The sequence below is a fragment of the Schistocerca cancellata genome, unplaced genomic scaffold (assembly GCF_023864275.1).
Source record: "Schistocerca cancellata isolate TAMUIC-IGC-003103 unplaced genomic scaffold, iqSchCanc2.1 HiC_scaffold_708, whole genome shotgun sequence".
NCBI classification, from domain to species: domain Eukaryota; kingdom Metazoa; phylum Arthropoda; class Insecta; order Orthoptera; family Acrididae; genus Schistocerca; species Schistocerca cancellata.
In genome coordinates, this window is record NW_026046719.1 from 823,420 (window position 1) to 843,604 (window position 20,185).

Consider the following 20,185-nt stretch of genomic DNA (forward strand, 5'->3'; position numbering starts at 1 on the left):
TTGTATTCAATATCGATGCAATTTCTGTGTTTCATCGTTGATTTGAAGGTCCAAGGGATACAGTAAACCTGCAATGGTGCATCAGAATCTAATACCGCTGTCCCAGGAAAGGCTCAAAGCACGACAATTAGAAGAGTTACTCCTCTTATAAATAAGTCGACATTTTGCCTTTTGTATTCAATATCGATGCAATTTCTGTGTTTTATCGTTGATTTGAAGGTTGAAGGGATACAGTAATCCTGAAATTGTGCATCGGAATCTAATACTGCTGTCCCAGGAAAGGCTCAAAGCACGAACTATTAGAAGAGTTCCTCCTCTTGTAAATAAGTCGATAATTTGCCTTTTGTATTCAATATCGATGCAATATCTGTGTTTCATCGTTGATTTGAAGGTAAATGGGATACAGTAAACCTGCAATGGTACATCGGAATCTAATACTGCTGTCCCTGGAAAGGCTCAAAGCACGAACTATTAGAAGAGTTACTCCTCTTATAAATAAGTCGACATTTTGCCTTTTGTATTCAATATCGATGCAATTTCTGTGTTTCATCGTTGATTTGAAGGTCCAAGGGATACAGTAAACCTGCAATGGTGCATCGGAATCTAATACTGCTGTCCCAGGAAATGCTCAAAGCACGAACTATTAGAAGAGTTACTCCTCTTATAAATAAGACGACATTTTGTCTTTTGTATTCAATATCGTTGCAATTTCTGTGTTTCATCGTTGATTTGAAGGTCCAAGGGATACAGTTATCCTGCAATGGTGCATCAGAATCTAATACTGCTGTCCCAGGATAGGCTCAAAGCACGAACTATTAGAAGAGTTACTCTTCTTATAAATATGTCGACATTTTGCCTTTTGTATTCAATATCGATGCAATTTCTGTGTTTCATCGTTGATTTGAAGGTTCAAGGGATACAGAAAACCTGCAATTGTGCATAGGAATCTAATACTGCTGTCCCAGGAAAGGCTCAAAGCACGAACTATTAGAAGAGTTCCTCCTCTTGTAAATAAGTCGATAATTTGCCTTTTGTATTCAATATCGATGCAATATCTGTGTTTCATCGTTGATTTGAAGGTAAATGGGATACAGTTAACCTGCAATGGTGCATCGGAATCTAATACTGCTGTCCCAGGAAAGGCTAAAATCACGAACTATTAGAAGAGTTTCTCCTCTTATAAATAAGTCGACATTTTCGCTTTTTGTATTCAATATCGATGCAATTTCTGTGTTTCATTGTTGATTTGAAGGTCCAAGGTATACAGTAAACCTGCAATGGTGCATCGGAATCTAATACTGCTGTCCCAGGAAATGCTCAAAGCACGAACTATTAGAAGAGTTACTCCTCTTATAAATAAGACGACATTTTGTCTTTTGTATTCAATATCGATGCAATATCTGTGTTTCATCGTTGATTTGAAGGTCCAAGGGATACAGTAAACCTGCAATGGTGCATCGGAATCTAATACTGCTGTCCCAGGAACGGCTCAAAGCACGAACTATTAGATGAGTTACTCCTCTTATAAATAAGTCGACATTTTGCCTTTTATATTCATTATCGATGCAATTTCAGTGTTTCATCGTTGATTTGAAGGTCCAAGGGATACAGTAAACCTGCAATGGTGCTTCAGAATCTAATACTGCTGTCCCAGGAAAGGCTCAAAGCAGGAACTATTAGAAGAGTTACTACTCTTGTAAATAAGTCGACATTTTGCCTTTTGTATTCAATATCGATGCAATTTCTGTGTTTCATCTTTGATTTGAAGGTCCAAGGGATACAGTAAACCTGCAATGGTGTATCAGAATCTAATACTGCTGTCCCAGGAAAGGCTCAAATCACGAACAATTAGAAGAGTTACTCCTCTTATAAATAAGTCGACATTTTGCCTTTTGTATTCAATATCGATGCAATTTCTGTGTTTCATCGTTGTTTTGAAGGTTCAAGGGATACAGTAAACCTGCAATTGTGCATCGGAATCTAATACTGCTGTCCCAGGAAAGGCTCAAAGCACGAACTATTAGAAGAGTTCCTCCTCTTGTAAATAAGTCGATAATTTGCCTTTTGTATTCATTATCGATGCAATTTCAGTGTTTCATCGTTGATTAGAAGGTCCAAGGGATACAGTAAAGCTGCAATGGTGCATCAGAATCTAATACTGCTGTCCCAGGAAAGGCTCAAAGCAGGAACTATTAGAAGAGTTACTCGTCTTGTAAATAAGTCGACCTTTTGCCTTTTGTATTCAATATCGATGCAATTTCTGTGTTTCATCGTTGATTTGAAGGTCCAAGGGATACAGTAAACCTGCAATGGTGCATCAGAATCTAATACTGCTGTCCCAGGAAAGGCTCAAATCAGGAACTATTAGAAGAGTTACTCCTCTTGTAAATAAGTCGACATTTTGCCTTTTGTATTCAATATCGATGCAATTTCTGTGTTTCATCGTTGATTTGAAGGTCCAAGGGATACAGAAAACCTGCAATGGTGCATCAGAATCTAATACTGCTGTCCCAGGAAAGGCTCAAAGCACGAACAATTAGAAGAGTTACTCCTGTTACAAATAAGTCGAAATTTTGCCTTTTGTATTCAATATCGATGCAATTTCTGTGTTTCATCGTTGATTTGAAGGTTCAAGGGATACAGTAAACCTGCAATTGTGCATCGGAATCTAATACTGCTGTCCCAGGAACGGCTCAAAGCACGAACTATTAGATGAGTTACTCCTCTTATAAATAAGTCGACATTTTGCTTTTTGTATTCATTATCGATGCAATTTCAGTGTTTCATCGTGGATTTGAAGGTCCAAGGGATACAGTAAACCTGCAATGGTGCATCAGAATCTAATACTGCTGTCCCATGAAAGGCTCAAAGCAGGAACTATTAGAAGAGTTACTCCTCTTGTAAATAAGTCGACATTTTGCCTTTTGCATTCAAAATAGATGCAATTTTTGTGCTTCATCGTTATTTGAAAGTCCAAGGGATACAGTAAACCTGCAATGGTGCATCGGAATCTAATACTGCTGTCCCAGGAAAGGCTCAAAGCACGAACTATTAGAAGAGTTTCTCCTCTTATAAATAAGTCGACATTTTGCCTTTTGTATTCAATATCGATGCAATTTCTGTGTTTCATCGTTGATTTGAAGGTCCAAGGGATACAGTAAACCTGCAATGGTGCATCGGAATCTAATACTGCTGTCCCAGGAAATGCTCAAAGCACGAACTATTAGAAGAGTTACTCCTCTTATAAATAAGTCGACAATTTGCCATTTGTATTCAATATCGATGCAATTTCTGTGTTTCATCGTTGATTTCAGGGTCCAAGGGATACAGTAATACTGCAATGGTGCATCGGAATCTAATACTGCTTTCCCAGGAAAGGCTCAAAGCACGAACTATTGGAAGAGATACTCCTCTTATAAATAAGTCGACATTTTGCTTTTTGTATTCAATATCGATGCAATGTCTGTGTTTAATCGTTATTTGAAGGTCCAAGGGATATAGTAATCCTGCAATGGTGCATCGGAATCTAATACTGCTGTCCCAGGAAAGGCTAAAATCACGAACTATTAGAAGAGTTACTCTTCTTATAAATAAGTCGACATTTTCGCTTTTTGTATTCAATATCGATGCAATTTCTGTGTTTTATTGTTGATTTGAAGGTCCAAGGTATACAGTAAACCTGCAATGGTGCATCGGAATCTAATACTGCTGTCCCAGGAAATGCTCAAAGCACGAACTATTAGAAGAGTTACTCCTCTTATAAATAAAACGACATTTTGTCTTTTGTATTCAATATCGATGCAATTTCTGTGTTTCATCGTTGATTTGAAGGTCCAAGGGATACAGTTAACCTGCAATGGTGCATCGGAATCTAATACTGCTGTCCCAGGAAAGGCTCAAAGCACGAACTATTAGAAGAGTTACTCCTTTTGTAAATAAGTCGACATTTTGCCTTTTGTATTCAATATCGATGCGATTTCTGTGTTTCATCGTTGATTTAAAGGTCCAAGCGATACAGTAAACCTGCAATGGTGCATCGGAATCTAATACTGCTGTCCCAGGAACGGCTCAAAGCACGAACTATTAGATAAGTTACTGCTCTTATAAATAAGTCGACAATTTGCCTTTTGTATTCATTATCGATGCAATTTCAGTGTTTCATCGTTGATTTGAAGGTCCAAGGGATACAGTAAACCTGCAATGGTGCATCAGTATCTAATACTGCTGTCCCAGGAAAGGCTCAAAACACGAAATATTAGAAGAGTTACTCCTCTTATAAATAAGTCGACATTTTGCCTTTTGTATTCAATATCGATGCAATTTCTGTGTTTCATCGTTGATTTGAAGGTTGAAGGGATACAGTAAACCTGCAATTGTACATCGGAATCTAATACTGCTGTCCCAGGAAAGGCTCAAAGCACGAACTATTAGAAGAGTTGCTCCTCTTGTAAATAAGTCGATAATTTTCCTTTTGTATTCAATATCGATGCAATATCTGTGTTTCATCGTTGATTTGAAGGTAAATGGGATACAGTAAACCTGCAACGGTACATCGGAATGTAATACTGCTGTCCCAGGAAAGGTTCAAAGCACGAACTATTAGAAGAGTTACTCCTTTTATAAATAAGACGACATTTTTCTTTTGTATTCAATATCGATGCAATTTCTGTGTTTCATCGTTGATTTGAAGGTCCAAGGGATACAGTAAACCTGCAATGGTACATCGGAATCTAATACTGCTGTCCCAGGAAATGCTCAAAGCACGAACTATTGGAAGAGTTACTCCTCTTATAAATATGACGAAATTTTGTCTTTTGTATTCAATATCGATGCAATTTCTGTGTTTTATCTTTGATTTGAAGGTCCAAGGGATACAGTGAACCTGCAATGGTGCATCGGAATCTAATACTGCTGTCCCAGGTAAATCTCAAAGCACGAACTATTAGAAGAGTTACTCCTCTTGTAAATAAGTCGACATTTTGCCTTTTGTATTCAATATCGATGCAATTTCTGTGTTTCATCGTTGATTTGAAGGTCCAAGCGATACAGTAAACCTGCAATGATGCATCGGAATCTAATACTGCTGTCCCAGGAACGGCTCAAAACACGAACTATTAGAAGAGTTACTCCTCTTGTAAATAAGTCGACGATTTGCCTTTTGTATTCAATATCGATGCAATTTCTGTGTTTCATCGTTGATTTGAAGGTCCAAGGGATACAGTAAACCTGCAATGGTGCATCGGAATCTAATACTGCTGTCCCAGGAACGGCTCAAAGCTCGAACTATTAGATGAGTTACTCCTCTTATAAATAAGTCGACATTTTGCCTTTTGTATTCATTATCGATGCAATTTCAGTGTTTCATCGTTGATTTGAAGGTCCAAGGGATACAGTAAACCTGCAATGGTGCATCAGAATCTAATACTGCTGTCCCAGGAAAGGCTCAAAGCACGAACAATTAGAAGAGTTACTCCTCTTATAAATAAGTCGACATTTTGCCTTTTGTATTCAATATCGATGCAATTTCTGTGTTTCATCGTTGATTTGAAGGTTCAAGGGATACAGTAAACCTGCAATTGTGCATCGGAATCTAATACTGCTGTCCCAGGAAAGGCTCAAAGCACGAACTATTAGAAGAGTTCCTCCTCTTGTAAATAAGTCGATAATTTGCCTTTTGTATTCAATATCGATGCAATATCTGTGTTTCATCGTTGATTTGAAGGTAAATGGGATACAGTAAACCTGCAGTGGTACATCGGAATCTAATACTGCTGTCCCAGGAAAGGCTCAAAGCACGAACTATTAGAAGAGTTACTCCTCTTATAAATAAGTCGACATTTTGCCTTTTGTATTCAATATCGATGCAATTTCTGTGTATCATCGTTGATTTGAAGGTCCAAGGGATACAGTAAACCTGCAATGGTGCATCGGAATCTAATACTGCTGTCCCAGGAAATACTCAAAGCACGAACTATTAGAAGAGTTACTCCTCTTATAAATAAGTCGAAATTTTGGCTTTTGTATTCAATATCGATGCAATTTCTGTGTTTCATCGTTGATTTGAAGGTCCAAGGGATACATTAATACTGCAATGGTGCATCGGAATCTAATACTGCTGTCCCAGGAAAGGCTCAAAACACGAACTATTGAAGAGTTACTCCTTATGTAAATAAGTCGACATTTTGCCTTTTGTATTCAATATCGATGCAATTTCTGTGTTTCATCGTTGATTTGAAGGTCCAAGGGATACAGTAAACCTGCAATGGTGCATCGGAATCTAATACTGCTGTCCCAGGAAAGGCTAAAATCACGAACTATTAGAAGAGTTACTCCTCTTATAAATAAGTCGACATTTTCGCTTTTTGTATTCAATATCGATGCAATTTCTGTGTTTCATTGTTGATTTGAAGGTCCAAGGTGTACAGTAAACCTGCAATGGTGCATCGGAATCTAATACTGCTGTCCCAGGAAAGGCTCAAAGCACGAACTATTAGAAGAGTTCCTCCTCTTGTAAACAAGTCAATAATTTGCCTTTTGTATTCAATATCGATGCAATATCTGAGTTTCAGCGTTGATTTGAAGGTAAATGAGATACAGTAAACCTGCAAAGGTACATCGGAATCTAATACTGCTGTCCCAGAAAGGCTCAAAGCACGAACTCTTAGAATAGTTACTCCTCTTATAAATAAGTCGACATTTTGCCTTTTGTATTCAATATCGATGCAATTTCTGTGTTTCATCGTTGATTTGAAGGTACAAGGGATACAGTAAACCTACAATGGTGCATCGGAATCTAATACTGCTTTCGCAGGAAAGGCTCAATGCCCGAAATATTAGAATAGTTACTCCTCTTAAAAATAAGTCGACATTTTGCCTTTTTATTCAATATCGATGCAATTTCTGTGTTTCATCGTTGATTTGAAGGTCCAAGGGATATAGTAAACCTGCAATGGTGCATCGGAATCTAATACTGCTGTCCCAGGAAAGGCTCAAACACGAACTATTAGAAGAGTTACTCCTCATATAAATAAGTCGACATTTTGCTTTTTGTATTCAATATCGATGCAATTTCTGTGTTTCATCGTTGATTTGGAGGTCCAAGGGATACAGTAAACCTGCAATGGTGCATCGGAATCTAATACTGCTGTCCCAGGAAAGGCTCAAATCACGAACTATTAGAAGAGTTACTCCTCTTGTAAATAAGTCGACAATTTGCCATTTGATTCAATATCAATGCAATTTCTGTGTATTCTCGTTGATTTGAAGGTCCAAGGGATACAGTAAACCTGCAATGGTGCATCGGAATCTAATACTGCTGTCCCAGGAGAGGCACAAAGCACGAACTATTAGAAGAGTTACTCGTCTTATAAATAAGTCGACATTTTGCCTTTTGCATTCAAAGTCGATGCAATTTCTGTGTTTCATCGTTGTTTTGAAGGTCCAAGGGATACAGTAAACCTGCAATGGTGCATCGGAATCTAATACTGCTGTACCAGGAAAGGCTAAAACCATAAACTATTAGAAGAGTTAGTCCTCTTATAAATAAGTCGACATTTTGCATTTTGTACTCAATATCGATGCAATTTCTGTGTTTCATCGTTGATTTTAAGGTCGAAGGGATACAGTAAACCTGCAATGGTGCATCGGAATCTAAAACTGCTGTCCCAGGAAAGGCTAAAATCACGAACTATTAGATGAGTTACTCCTCTTATAAATAAGTCGACATTTTCGCTTTTTGTATTCAATACCGATGCAATTTCTGTGTTTCATCGTTATTTGAAGGTCCAAGGGATATAGTAAACCTGCAATGGTGCATCGGAATCGAATACTGCTGTCCCAGGAAAGGCTAAAATCACGAACTATTAGAAGAGATACTCCTCTTATAAATAAGTCGACATTTTCGCTTTTTGTGTTCAATATCGATGCAATTTCTGTGTTTCATTGTTGATTTGAAGGTCCAAGGTATACAGTAAACCTGCAATGGTGCATCGGAATCTAATACTGCTGTCCCAGGAAAGGCTCAAAGCACAAACTATTAGAAGAGTTCCTCCTCTTGTAAATAAGTCGATAATTTGCCTTTTGTATTCAATATCGATGCAATATCTGTGTTTCATCGTTGATTTGAATGTAAATGGGATACAGTAAACCTGCAATGGTACATCGGAATCTAATACTTCTGTCCCAGGAAAGGCTCAAAGCACGAACTATTAGAAGAGTTACTCGTCTTATAAATAAGTCGACATTTTGCCTTTTGCCTTCAAAATCGATGCAATTTTTGTGCTTCATCGTTATTTGAAGGTCCAATGGATACAGTTAACCTGCAATGGTGCATCGGAATCTAATACTGCTGTCCCAGGAAAGGCTCAAAGCACGAACTATTAGAAGAGTTACTCCTCTTATAAATAAGTCGACATTTTGCCTTTTCTATTCAATATCGATGCAATTTCTGTGTTTCATCGTTGATTTGAAGGTCCAAGGGATACAGTAAACCTGCAATGGTGCATCGGAATCTAATACTGCTGTCCCAGGAAATGCTCAAAGCACGAACTATTAGAAGAGTTACTCCTCTTATAAATAAGTCGAAATTTTGGCATTTGTATTCAATATCGATGCAATTTCTGTGTGTCATCGTTGATTTGAAGGTCCAAGGGATACATTAATACTGCAATGGTGCATCGGAATCTAATACTGCTGTCCCAGGAAAGGCTCAAAGCACGAACTATTAGAAGAGATACTCCACTTATAAATAAGTCGACATTTTACTTTTTGTATTCAATATCGATGCAATATCTGTGTTTCATCTTTGATTTGAAGGTCCAAGGGATACAGTAAACCTGCAATGGTGCATCGGAATCTAATACTGCTGTCCCAGGAAAGGCTAAAATCACGAACTATTAGAAGAGTTACTCCTCTTAAAAATAAGTCGACATTTTCGCATTTTGTATTCAATATCGATGCAATTTCTGTGTTTCATTGTTGATTTGAAGTTCCAAGGTATACAGTAAACCTGCAATGGTGCATCGGAATCTAATACTGCTGTCCCAGGAAATGCTCAAAGCACGAACTATTAGAAGAGTTACTCCTCTTATAAATAAGACGAAATTTTGTCTTTTGTATTCAATATCGATGCAATTTCTGTGTTTCATCGTTGATTTGAAGATTCAAGGGATACAGTAAACCTGCAAATGTGCATCGGAATCTAATACTGCTGTCCCAGGAAAGGCTCAAAGCACGAATTATTAGAAGAGTTCCTCCTCTTGTAAATAAGTCGATAATTTGCCTTTTGTATTCAATATCGATGCAATATCTGTGTTTCATCGTTGATTTGAAGGTAAATGGGATACAGCAAACCTGCAATGGTACGTCGGAATCTAATACTGCTGTCCCAGGAACGGCTCAAAGCACGAATTATTAGAAGAGTCACTCCTCTTATAAATAAGTCGATATTTTGCCCTTTGTATTCATTATCGATGCAATTTCAGTGTTTCATCGTTGATTTGAAGGTCCAAGGGATACAGTAAACCTGCAATGGTGCATCAGAATCTAATACTGCTGTCCCAGGAAAGGCTCAAAGCAGGAACTGTTAGAAGGGTTACTCCTCTTGTAAATAAGACGACATTTTGCCTTTTGTATTCAATATCGATGCAATTTCTGTGTTTCATCGTTGATTTGAAGGTCCAAGGGATACAGTAAACCTGCAATATTGCATCAGAATCTAATACTGCTGTCCCAGGAAAGGCTCAAAGCACGAATTATTAGAAGAGTTACTCCTCTTATAAATAAGTCGACATTTTGCCTTTTGTATTCAATATCGATGCAATTTCTGTGTTTCATCGTTGATTTGAAGATTCAAGGGATACAGTAAACCTGCAAATGTGCATCGGAATCTAATACTGCTGTCCCAGGAAAGGCTCAAAGCACGAACTATTAGAAGAGTTCCTCCTCTTGTAAACAAGTCGATAATTTGCCTTTTGTATTCAATATCGATGCAATATCTGAGTTTGAGCGTTGATTTGAAGGTAAATGGGATACAGTAAACCTGCAATGGTACATCGGAATCTAATACTGCTGTCCCAGGAAAGGCTCAAAGCACGAACTATTAGAAGAGTTACTCCTCTTATAAATAAGTCGACATTTTGCCTTTTGTATTCAATATCGATGCAATTTCTGTGTTTCATCGTTGATTTGAAGGTACAAGGGATACAGTAAACCTACAATGGTGCATCGGAATCTAATACTGCTTCGCAGGAAAGGCTCAATGCACGAAATATTAGAATAGTTACTCCTCTTAAAAATAAGTTGATATTTTGCCTTTTTATTCAATATCGATGCAATTTCTGTGTTTCATCGTTGATTTGAAAGTCCAAGGGATACAGTAAACCTGCAATGGTGCATCGGAATCTAATACTGCTGCCCCAGGAAAGGCTCAAAGCACGAACTATTAGAAGAGTTACACCTCTTATAAATAAGTCGACATTTTGCTTTTTGTATTCAATATCGATGCAATTTCTGTGTTTCATCGTTGATTTGGAGGTCCAAGGGATACAGTAAACCTGCAATGGTGCATCGGATCTAATACTGCTGTCCCAGGAAAGGCTCAAATCACGAAATATTAGAAGAGTTACTCCTCATATAAATAAGTCGACATTTTGCTTTTTGTATTCAATATCGATGCAATTTCTGTGTTTCATCGTTGATTTGGAGGTCCAAGGGATACAGTAAACCTGCAATGGTGCATCGGAATCTAATACTGCTTTCGCAGGAAAGGCTCAATGCCCGAAATATTAGAATAGTTACTCCTCTTAAAAATAAGTCGACATTTTGCCTTTTTATTCAATATCGATGCAATTTCTGTGTTTCATCGTTGATTTGAAGGTCCAAGGGATACAGTAAACCTGCAATGGTGCATCGGAATCTAATACTGCTGTCCCAGGAAAGGCTCAAACACGAACTATTAGAAGAGTTACTCCTCATATAAATAAGTCGACATTTTGCTTTTTGTATTCAATATCGATGCAATTTCTGTGTTTCATCGTTGATTTGGAGGTCCAAGGGATACATTAAACCTGCAATTGTGCATCGGAATCTAATACTGCTGTCCCAGGAAAGGCTCAAATCACGAACTATTAGAAGAGTTACTCCTCTTGTAAATAAGTCGACAATTTGCCATTTGTATTCAATATCCTTGCAATTTCTGTGTATTCTCGTTGATTTGAAGGTCCAAGGGATACAGTAAACCTGCAATGGTGCATCGGAATCTAATACTGCTGTCCCAGGGAGGCTCAAAGCACGAACTATTAGAAGAGTTACTCGTCTTATAAATAAGTCGACATTTTGCCTTTTGCATTCAAAGTCGATGCAATTTCTGTGTTTCATCGTTGTTTTGAAGGTCCAAGGGATACAGTAAACCTGCAATGGTGCATCGGAATCTAATACTGCTGTCCCAGGAAAGGCTAAAACCATAAACTATTAGAAGAGTTAGTCCTCTTATAAATAAGTCGACATTTTGCATTTTGTACTCAATATCGATGCAATTTCTGTGTTTCATCGTTGATTTTAAGGTCGAAGGGATACAGTAAACCTGCAATGGTGCATTGGAATCTAATATTGCTGTCCCAGGAAAGGCTCAAAGCACGAACTATTAGAAGAGATACTCATCTTATAAATAAGTCGACATTTTGTCTTTTGTATTCAATATAGATGCAATTTCTGTGTTTCCTGGTTGATTTGAAGGTCCAAGGGATACAGTTAACCTGCAATGGTGCATCGGAATCTAATACTGCTGTCCCAGGAAAGGCTCAAAGCACGAATTATTAGAAGAGTTCCTCCTCTTGTAAATAAGTCGATAATTTGCCTTTTGTATTCAATATCGATGCAATATCTGTGTTTCATCGTTGATTTGAAGGTAAATGGGATACAGCAAACCTGCAATGGTACGTCGGAATCTAATACTGCTGTCCCAGGAAAGGCTCAAGCACGACCTATTAGAAAAGTTACTCGTCTTATAAATAACTCGACATTTTGCCTTTTGCATTCAAAATCGATGCAATTTTTGTGCTTCATCGTTATTTGAAGGTCCAAGGGATACAGTAAACCTGCAATGGTGCATCGGAATCTAAAACTGCTGTCCCAGGAAAGGCTAAAATCACGAACTATTAGATGAGTTACTCCTCTTATAAATAAGTCGACATTTTCGCTTTTTGTATTCAATACCGATGCAATTTCTGTGTTTCATCGTTATTTGAAGGTCCAAGGGATATAGTAAACCTGCAATGGTGCATCGGAATCGAATACTGCTGTCCCAGGAAAGGCTAAAATCACGAACTATTAGAAGAGATACTCCTCTTATAAATAAGTCGACATTTTCGCATTTTGTGTTCAATATCGATGCAATTTCTGTGTTTCATTGTTGATTTGAAGGTCCAAGGTATACAGTAAACCTGCAATGGTGCATCGGAATCTAATACTGCTGTCCCAGGAAAGGCTCAAAGCACGAACTATTAGAAGAGTTCCTCCTCTTGTAAATAAGTCGATAATTTGCCTTTTGTATTCAATATCGATGCAATATCTGTGTTTCATCGTTGATTTGAAGGTAAATGGGATACAGTAAACCTGCAATGGTGCATCGGAATGTAATACTGCTGTCCCAGGAAATGCTCAAAGCACGAACTATTAGAAGAGTTACTCCTCTTATAAATAAGACGAAATTTTGTCTTTTGTATTCAATATCGATGCAATTTCTGTGTTTCATCGTTGATTTGAAGGTCCAAGGGATACAGTTATCCTGCAATGGTGCATCGGAATCTAATACTGCTGTCCCAGGAACGGCTCAAAGCACGAATTATTAGAAGAGTCACTCCTCTTATAAATAAGTCGATATTTTGCCCTTTGTATTCATTATCGATGCAATTTCAGTGTTTCATCGTTGATTTGAAGGTCCAAGGGATACAGTAAACCTGCAATGGTGCATCAGAATCTAATACTGCTGTCCCAGGAAAGGCTCAAAGCAGGAACTATTAGAAGGGTTACTCCTCTTGTAAATAAGTCGACATTTTGCCTTTTGTATTCAATATCGATGCAATTTCTGTGTTTCATCGTTGATTTGAAGGTCCAAGGGATACAGTAAACCTGCAATGGTGCATCAGAATCTAATACTGCTGTCCCAGGAAAGGCTCAAAGCACGAATTATTAGAAGAGTTACTCCTCTTATAAATAAGTCGACATTTTGCCTTTTGTATTCAATATCGATGCAATTTCTGTGTTTCATCTTTGATTTGAAGATTCAAGGGATACAGTAAACCTGCAATTGTGCATCGGAATCTAATACTGCTGTCCCAGGAAAGGCTCAAAGCACGAACTATTAGAAGAGTTCCTCCTCTTGTAAACAAGTCGATAATTTGCCTTTTGTATTCAATATTGATGCAATATCTGAGTTTCAGCGTTGATTTGAAGGTAAATGGGATACAGTAAACCTGCAATGGTACATCGGAATCTAATACTGCTGTCCCAGGAAAGGCTCAAAGCAGGAACTATTAGAAGGGTTACTCCTCTTGTAAATAAGTCGACATTTTGACTTTTGTATTCAATATCGAAGCAATTTCTGTGTTTCATCGTTGATTTGAAGGTACAAGGGATACAGTAAACCTACAATGGTGCATCGGAATCTAATACTGCTTTCGCAGGAAAGGCTCAATGCCCGAAATATTAGAATAGTTACTCCTCTTAAAAATAAGTCGACATTTTGCCTTTTTATTCAATATCGATGCAATTTCTGTGTTACATCGTTGATTTGAAGGTCCAAGGGATACAGTAAACCTGCAATGGTGCATCGGAATCTAATACTGCTTCCCAGGAGAGGCTCAAAGCACGAACTCTTAGAAGAGTTACTCGTCTTATAAATAAGTCGACATTTTGCCTTTTGCATTCAAAGTCGATGCATTTCTGTGTTTCATCGTTGTTTTGAAGGTCCAAGGGATACAGTAAACCTGCAATGGTGCATCGGAATCTAATACTGCTGTCCCAGGAAAGGCTAAAACCATAAACTATTAGAAGAGTTAGTCCTCTTATAAATAAGTCGACATTTTGCATTTTGTACTCAATATCGATGCAATTTCTGTGTTTCATCGTTGATTTTAAGGTCGAAGGGATACAGTTAACCTGCAATGGTGCATCGGAATCTAATACTGCTGTCCCAGGAAAGGCTCAAAGCACGAACTATTAGAAGAGTTACTCCTCTTGTAAATAAGTCGTCATTTTGCCTTTTGTATTCAATATCGTTGCAATTTCTGTGTTTCATCGTTGATTTGAAGGTCCAAGCGATACAGTTATCCTGCAATGGTGCATCGGAATCTAATATTGCTGTCCCAGGAACGGCTCAAAGCACGAATTATTAGAAGAGTCACTCCTCTTATAAATAAGTCGATATTTTGCCCTTTGTATTCCTTATCGATGCAATTTCACTGTTTCATCGTTGATTTGAAGGTCCAAGGGATACAGTAAACCTGCAATGGTGCATCAGAATCTAATACTGCTGTCCCAGGAAAGGCTCAAATCAGGAACTATTAGAAGGGTTACTCCTCTTGTAAATAAGTCGACATTTTGCCTTTTGTATTCAATATCGATGCAATTTCTGTGTTTCATCGTTGATTTGAAGGTCCAAGGGATACAGTAAACCTGCAATGGTGCATCAGAATCTAATACTGCTGTCCCAGGAAAGGCTCAAAGCACGAATTATTAGAAGAGTTACTCCTCTTATAAATAAGTCGACATTTTGCCTTTTGTATTCAATATCGATGCAATTTCTGTGTTTCATCGTTGATCTGAAGATTCAAGGGATACAGTAAACCTGCAATTGTGCATCGGAATCTAATACTGCTGTCCCAGGAAAGGCCCAAAGCACGAACTATTAGAAGAGTTCCTCCTCTTGTAAACAAGTCGATAATTTGCCTTTTGTGTTCTATATCGATGCAATATCTGAGTTTCAGCGTTGATTTGAAGGTAAATGGGATACAGTAAACCTGCAATGGTACATCGGAATCTAATACTGCTGTCCCAGGAAAGGCTCAAAGCAAGAACTATTAGAAGAGTTACTCCTCTTATAAATAAGTCGACATTTTGCCTTTTGTATTCAATATCGATGCAATTTCTGTGTTTCATTGTTGATTTGAAGGTACAAGGGATACAGTAAACCTACAATGGTGCATCGGATCCTATACTGCTTCGCAGGAAAGGCTCAATGCACGAAATATTAGAATAGTTGCTCCTCTTAAAAATAAGTTGTTATTTTGCCTTTTTATTCAATATCGATGCAATTTCTGTGTTTCATCGTTGATTTGAAGGTCCAAGGTATACAGTAAACCTGCAATGGTGCATCGGAATCTAATACTGCTGTCCCAGGAAAGGCTCAAAGCACGAACTATTAGAAGAGTTACACCTCTTATAAATAAGTCGACATTTTGCTTTTTGTATTCAATATCGATGCAATTTCTGTGTTTCATCGTTGATTTGGAGGTCCAAGGGATACAGTAAACCTGCAATGGTGCATCGGAATCTAATACTGCTGTCCCAGGAAAGGCTCAAATCACGAAATATTAAAAGAGTTACTCCTCTTGTAAATAAGTCCACATTTTGCCTTTTGCATTCAATATCGATGCAATTTCTGTGTTTCATCGTTGATTTGAAGGTTGTAGGGATACAGTAAACCTGCAATTGTGCATCGGAATCTAATACTGCTGTCCCAGGAAAGGCTCAAATAACGAACTATTAGAAGAGTTCCTCCTCTTGTAAATAAGTCGATAATTTACCTTTTGTATTCAATATCGATGCAATATCTGTGTTTCATCGTTGATTTGAAGGTTCAAGGGATACAGTAAACCTGCAATTGTGCATCGGAATCTAATACTGCTGTCCCAGGAAAGGCTCAAAGCACGAACTATTAGAAGAGTTCCTCCTCTTGTAAATAAGTCGATAATTTGCCTTTTGTATTCAATATCGATGCAATATCTGTGTTTCATCGTTGATTTGAAGGTAAATGGGATACAGTAAACCTGCAATGGTACATCGGAATCTAATACTGCTGTCCCAGGAAAGGCACAAAGCACGAACAATTAGAAGAGTTACTCCTCTTATAAATAAGTCGACATTTTGCCTTTTGTATTCAATATCGATGCAATTTCTGTGTTTCATCGTTGATTTGAAGGTCCAAGGGATACAGTAAACCTGCAATGGTGCATCGGAATCTAATACTGCTGTCCCAGGAAATGCTCAAAGCACGAACTATTGGAAGAGTTACTCCTCTTATAAAAGTGACGAAATTTTGTCTTTTGTATTCAATATCGATGCAATTTCTGTGTTTTATCTTTGATTTGAAGGTCCAAGGGATACAGTGAACCTGCAATGGTGCATCGGAATCTAATACTGCTGTCCCAGGTAAATCTCAAAGCACGAACTATTAGAAGAGTTACTCCTCTTGTAAATAAGTCGACATCTTGCCTTTTGTATTCAATATCGATGCAATTTCTGTGTTTCATCGTTGATTTGAAGGTCCAAGCGATACAGTAAACCTGCAATGGTGCATCGGAATCTAATACTGTTGTCCCAGGAACGGCTCAAAGCACGAACTATTAGATGAGTTACTCCTCTTATAAATAAGTCGACATTTTGCCTTTTGTATTCATTATCGATGCAATTTCAGTGTTTCATCGTTGATTTGAAGGTCCAAGGGATACAGTAAACCTGCAATGGTGCATCAGAATCTAATACTGCTGTCCCAGGAAAGGCTCAAAGCAGGAACTATTAAAAGTGTTACTCCTCTTGTAAATAAGTCGACATTTTGCCTTTTGTATTCAATATCGATGCAATTTCTGTGTTTCATCGTTGATTTGAAGGTCCAACGGATACAGTAAACCTGCAATGGTGCATCAGAATCTAATACTGCTGTCCCAGGAAAGGCTCAAAGCACGAACAATTAGAAGAGTTACTCCTCTTATAAATAAGTCGACATTTTGCCTTTTGTATTCAATATCGATGCAATTTCTGTGTTTCATCGTTGATTTGAAGGTTCAAGGGATACAGTAAACCTGCAATTGTGCATCGGAATCTAATACTGCTGTCCCAGGAAAGGCTCAAACACGAACTATTAGAAGAGTTCCTCCTCTTGTAAATAAGTCGATAATTTGCCTTTTGTATTCAATATCGATGCAATATCTGTGTTTCATCGTTGATTTGAAGGTAAATGGGATACAGCAAACCTGCAATGGTACATCGGAATCTAATACTGCTGTCCCAGGAAAGGCTCAAGCACGACCTATTAGAAAAGTTACTCGTCTTATAAATAACTCGACATTTTGCCTTTTGCATTCAAAATCGATGCAATTTTTGTGCTTCATCGTTATTTGAAGGTCCAAGGGATACAGTAAACCTGCAATGGTGCATCGGAATCTAAAACTGCTGTCCCAGGAAAGGCTAAAATCACGAACTATTAGATGAGTTACTCCTCTTATAAATAAGTCGACATTTTCGCTTTTTGTATTCAATACCGATGCAATTTCTGTGTTTCATCGTTATTTGAAGGTCCAAGGGATATAGTAAACCTGCAATGGTGCATCGGAATCGAATACTGCTGTCCCAGGAAAGGCTAAAATCACGAACTATTAGAAGAGATACTCCTCTTATAAATAAGTCGACATTTTCGCATTTTGTGTTCAATATCGATGCAATTTCTGTGTTTCATTGTTGATTTGAAGGTCCAAGGTATACAGTAAACCTGTAATGGTGCATCGGAATCTAATACTGCTGTCCCAGGAAACGCTCAAAGCACGAACTATTAGAAGAGTTCCTCCTCTTGTAAATAAGTCGATAATTTGCCTTTTGTATTCAATATCGATGCAATATCTGTGTTTCATCGTTGATTTGAAGGTAAATGGGATACAGTAAACCTGCAATGGTACATCGGAATCTAATACTTCTGTCCCAGGAAAGGCTCAAAGCACGAACTATTAGAAGAGATATTCCACTTATAAATAAGTCGACATTTTGCTTTTTGTATTCAATATCGATGCAATATCTGTGTTTCATCGTTGATTGGAAGGTCCAAGGGATACAGTAAACCTGCAATGGTGCATCGGAATCTAATACTGCTGTCCCAGGAAAGGCTCAAAGCACGAACTCTTAGAAGAGTTACTCCTCTTGTAAATAAGTCGTCATTTTGCCTTTTGTATTCAATATCGTTGCAATTTCTGTGTTTCATCGTTGATTTGAAGGTCCAAGCGATACAGTTATCCTGCAATGGTGCATCGGAATCTAATACTGCTGTCCCAGGAACGGCTCAAAGCACGAATTATTAGAAGAGTCACTCCTCTTATAAATAAGTCGATATTTTACCCTTTGTATTCATTATCGATGCAATTTCAGTGTTTCATCGTTGATTTGAAGGTCCAAGGGATACAGTAAACCTGCAATGGTGCATCAGAATCTAATACTGCTGTCCGAGGAAAGGCTCAAAGCAGGAACTATTAGAAGGGTTACTCCTCTTGTAAATAAGTCGACATTTTGCCTTTTGTATTCAATATCGATGCAATCTCTGTGTTTCATCGTTGATTTGAAGGTCCAAGGGATACAGTAAACCTGCAATGGTGCATCAGAATCTAATACTGCTGTCCCAGGAAAGGCTCAAAGCACGAATTATTAGAAGAGTTACTCCTCTTATAAATAAGTCGACATTTTGCCTTTTGTATTCAATATCGATGCAATTTCTGTGTTTCATCTTTGATTTGAAGATTCAAGGGATACAGTAAACCTGCAATTGTGCATCGGAATCTAATACTGCTGTCCCAGGAAAGGCTCAAAGCACGAACTATTAGAAGAGTTCCTCCTCTTGTAAACAAGTCGATAATTTGCCTTTTGTATTCAATATCGATGAAATATCTGAGTTTCAGCGTTGATTTGATGGTAAATGGGATACAGTAAACCTGCAATGGTACATCGGAATCTAATACTGCTGTCCCAGGAAAGGCTCAAAGCAGGAACTATTAGAAGGGTTACTCCTCTTGTAAATAAGTCGACATTTTGCCTTTTGTATTCAATATCGATGCAATTTCTGTGTTTCATCGTTGATTTGAAGGTCCAAGGGATACAGTAAACCTGCAATGGTGCATCGGAATCTAATACTGCTGTCCCAGGAAAGGCTAAAATCACGAACTATTAGAAGAGTTACTCCTCTTATAAATAAGTCGACATTTTCGCTTTTTGTATTCAATATCGATGCAATTTCTGTGTTTCATTGTTGATTTGAAGGTCCAAGGTGTACAGTAAACCTGCAATGGTGCATCGGAATCTAATACTGCTGTCCCAGGAAAGGTTCAAAGCACGAACTATTAGAAGAGTTCCTCCTCTTGTAAACAAGTCAATAATTTGCCTTTTGTTTTCAATATCGATGCAATATCTGAGTTTCAGCGTTGATTGGAAGGTAAATGGGATACAGTAAACCTGCAATGGTACATCGGAATCTAATACTGCTGTCCCAGAAAAGGTTCAAAGCACGAACTATTAGAAGAGTTACTCCTCTTATAAATAAGTCGACATTTTGCCTTTTGTATTCAATATCGATGCAATTTCTGTGTTTCATCGTTGATTTGAAGGTACAAGGGATACAGTAAACCTACAATGGTGCATCGGAATCTAATACTGCTTTCGCAGGAAAGGCTCAATGCCCGAAATATTAGAATAGTTACTCCTCTTAAAAATAAGTCGACATTTTGCCTTTTTATCCAATATCGATGCAATTTCTGTGTTTCATCGTTGATTTGAAGGTCCAAGGGATACAGTAAACCTGCAATGGTGCATCGGAATCTAATACTGCTGTCCCAGGAAAGGCTCAAACACGAACTATTAGAAGAGTTACTCCTCATATAAATAAGTCGACATTTTGCTTTTTGTATTCAATATCGATGCAATTTCTGTGTTTCATCGTTGATTTGGAGGTCCAAGGGATACAGTAAACCTGCAATGGTGCATCGGAATCTAATACTGATGTCCCAGGAAAGGCTCAAATCACGAACTATTAGAAGAGTTACTCCTCTTGTAAATAAGTCGACAATTTGCCATTTGTATTCAATATCGATGCAATTTCTGTGTATTCTCGTTGATTTGAAGGTCCAAGGGATACAGTAAACCTGCAATGGTGCAT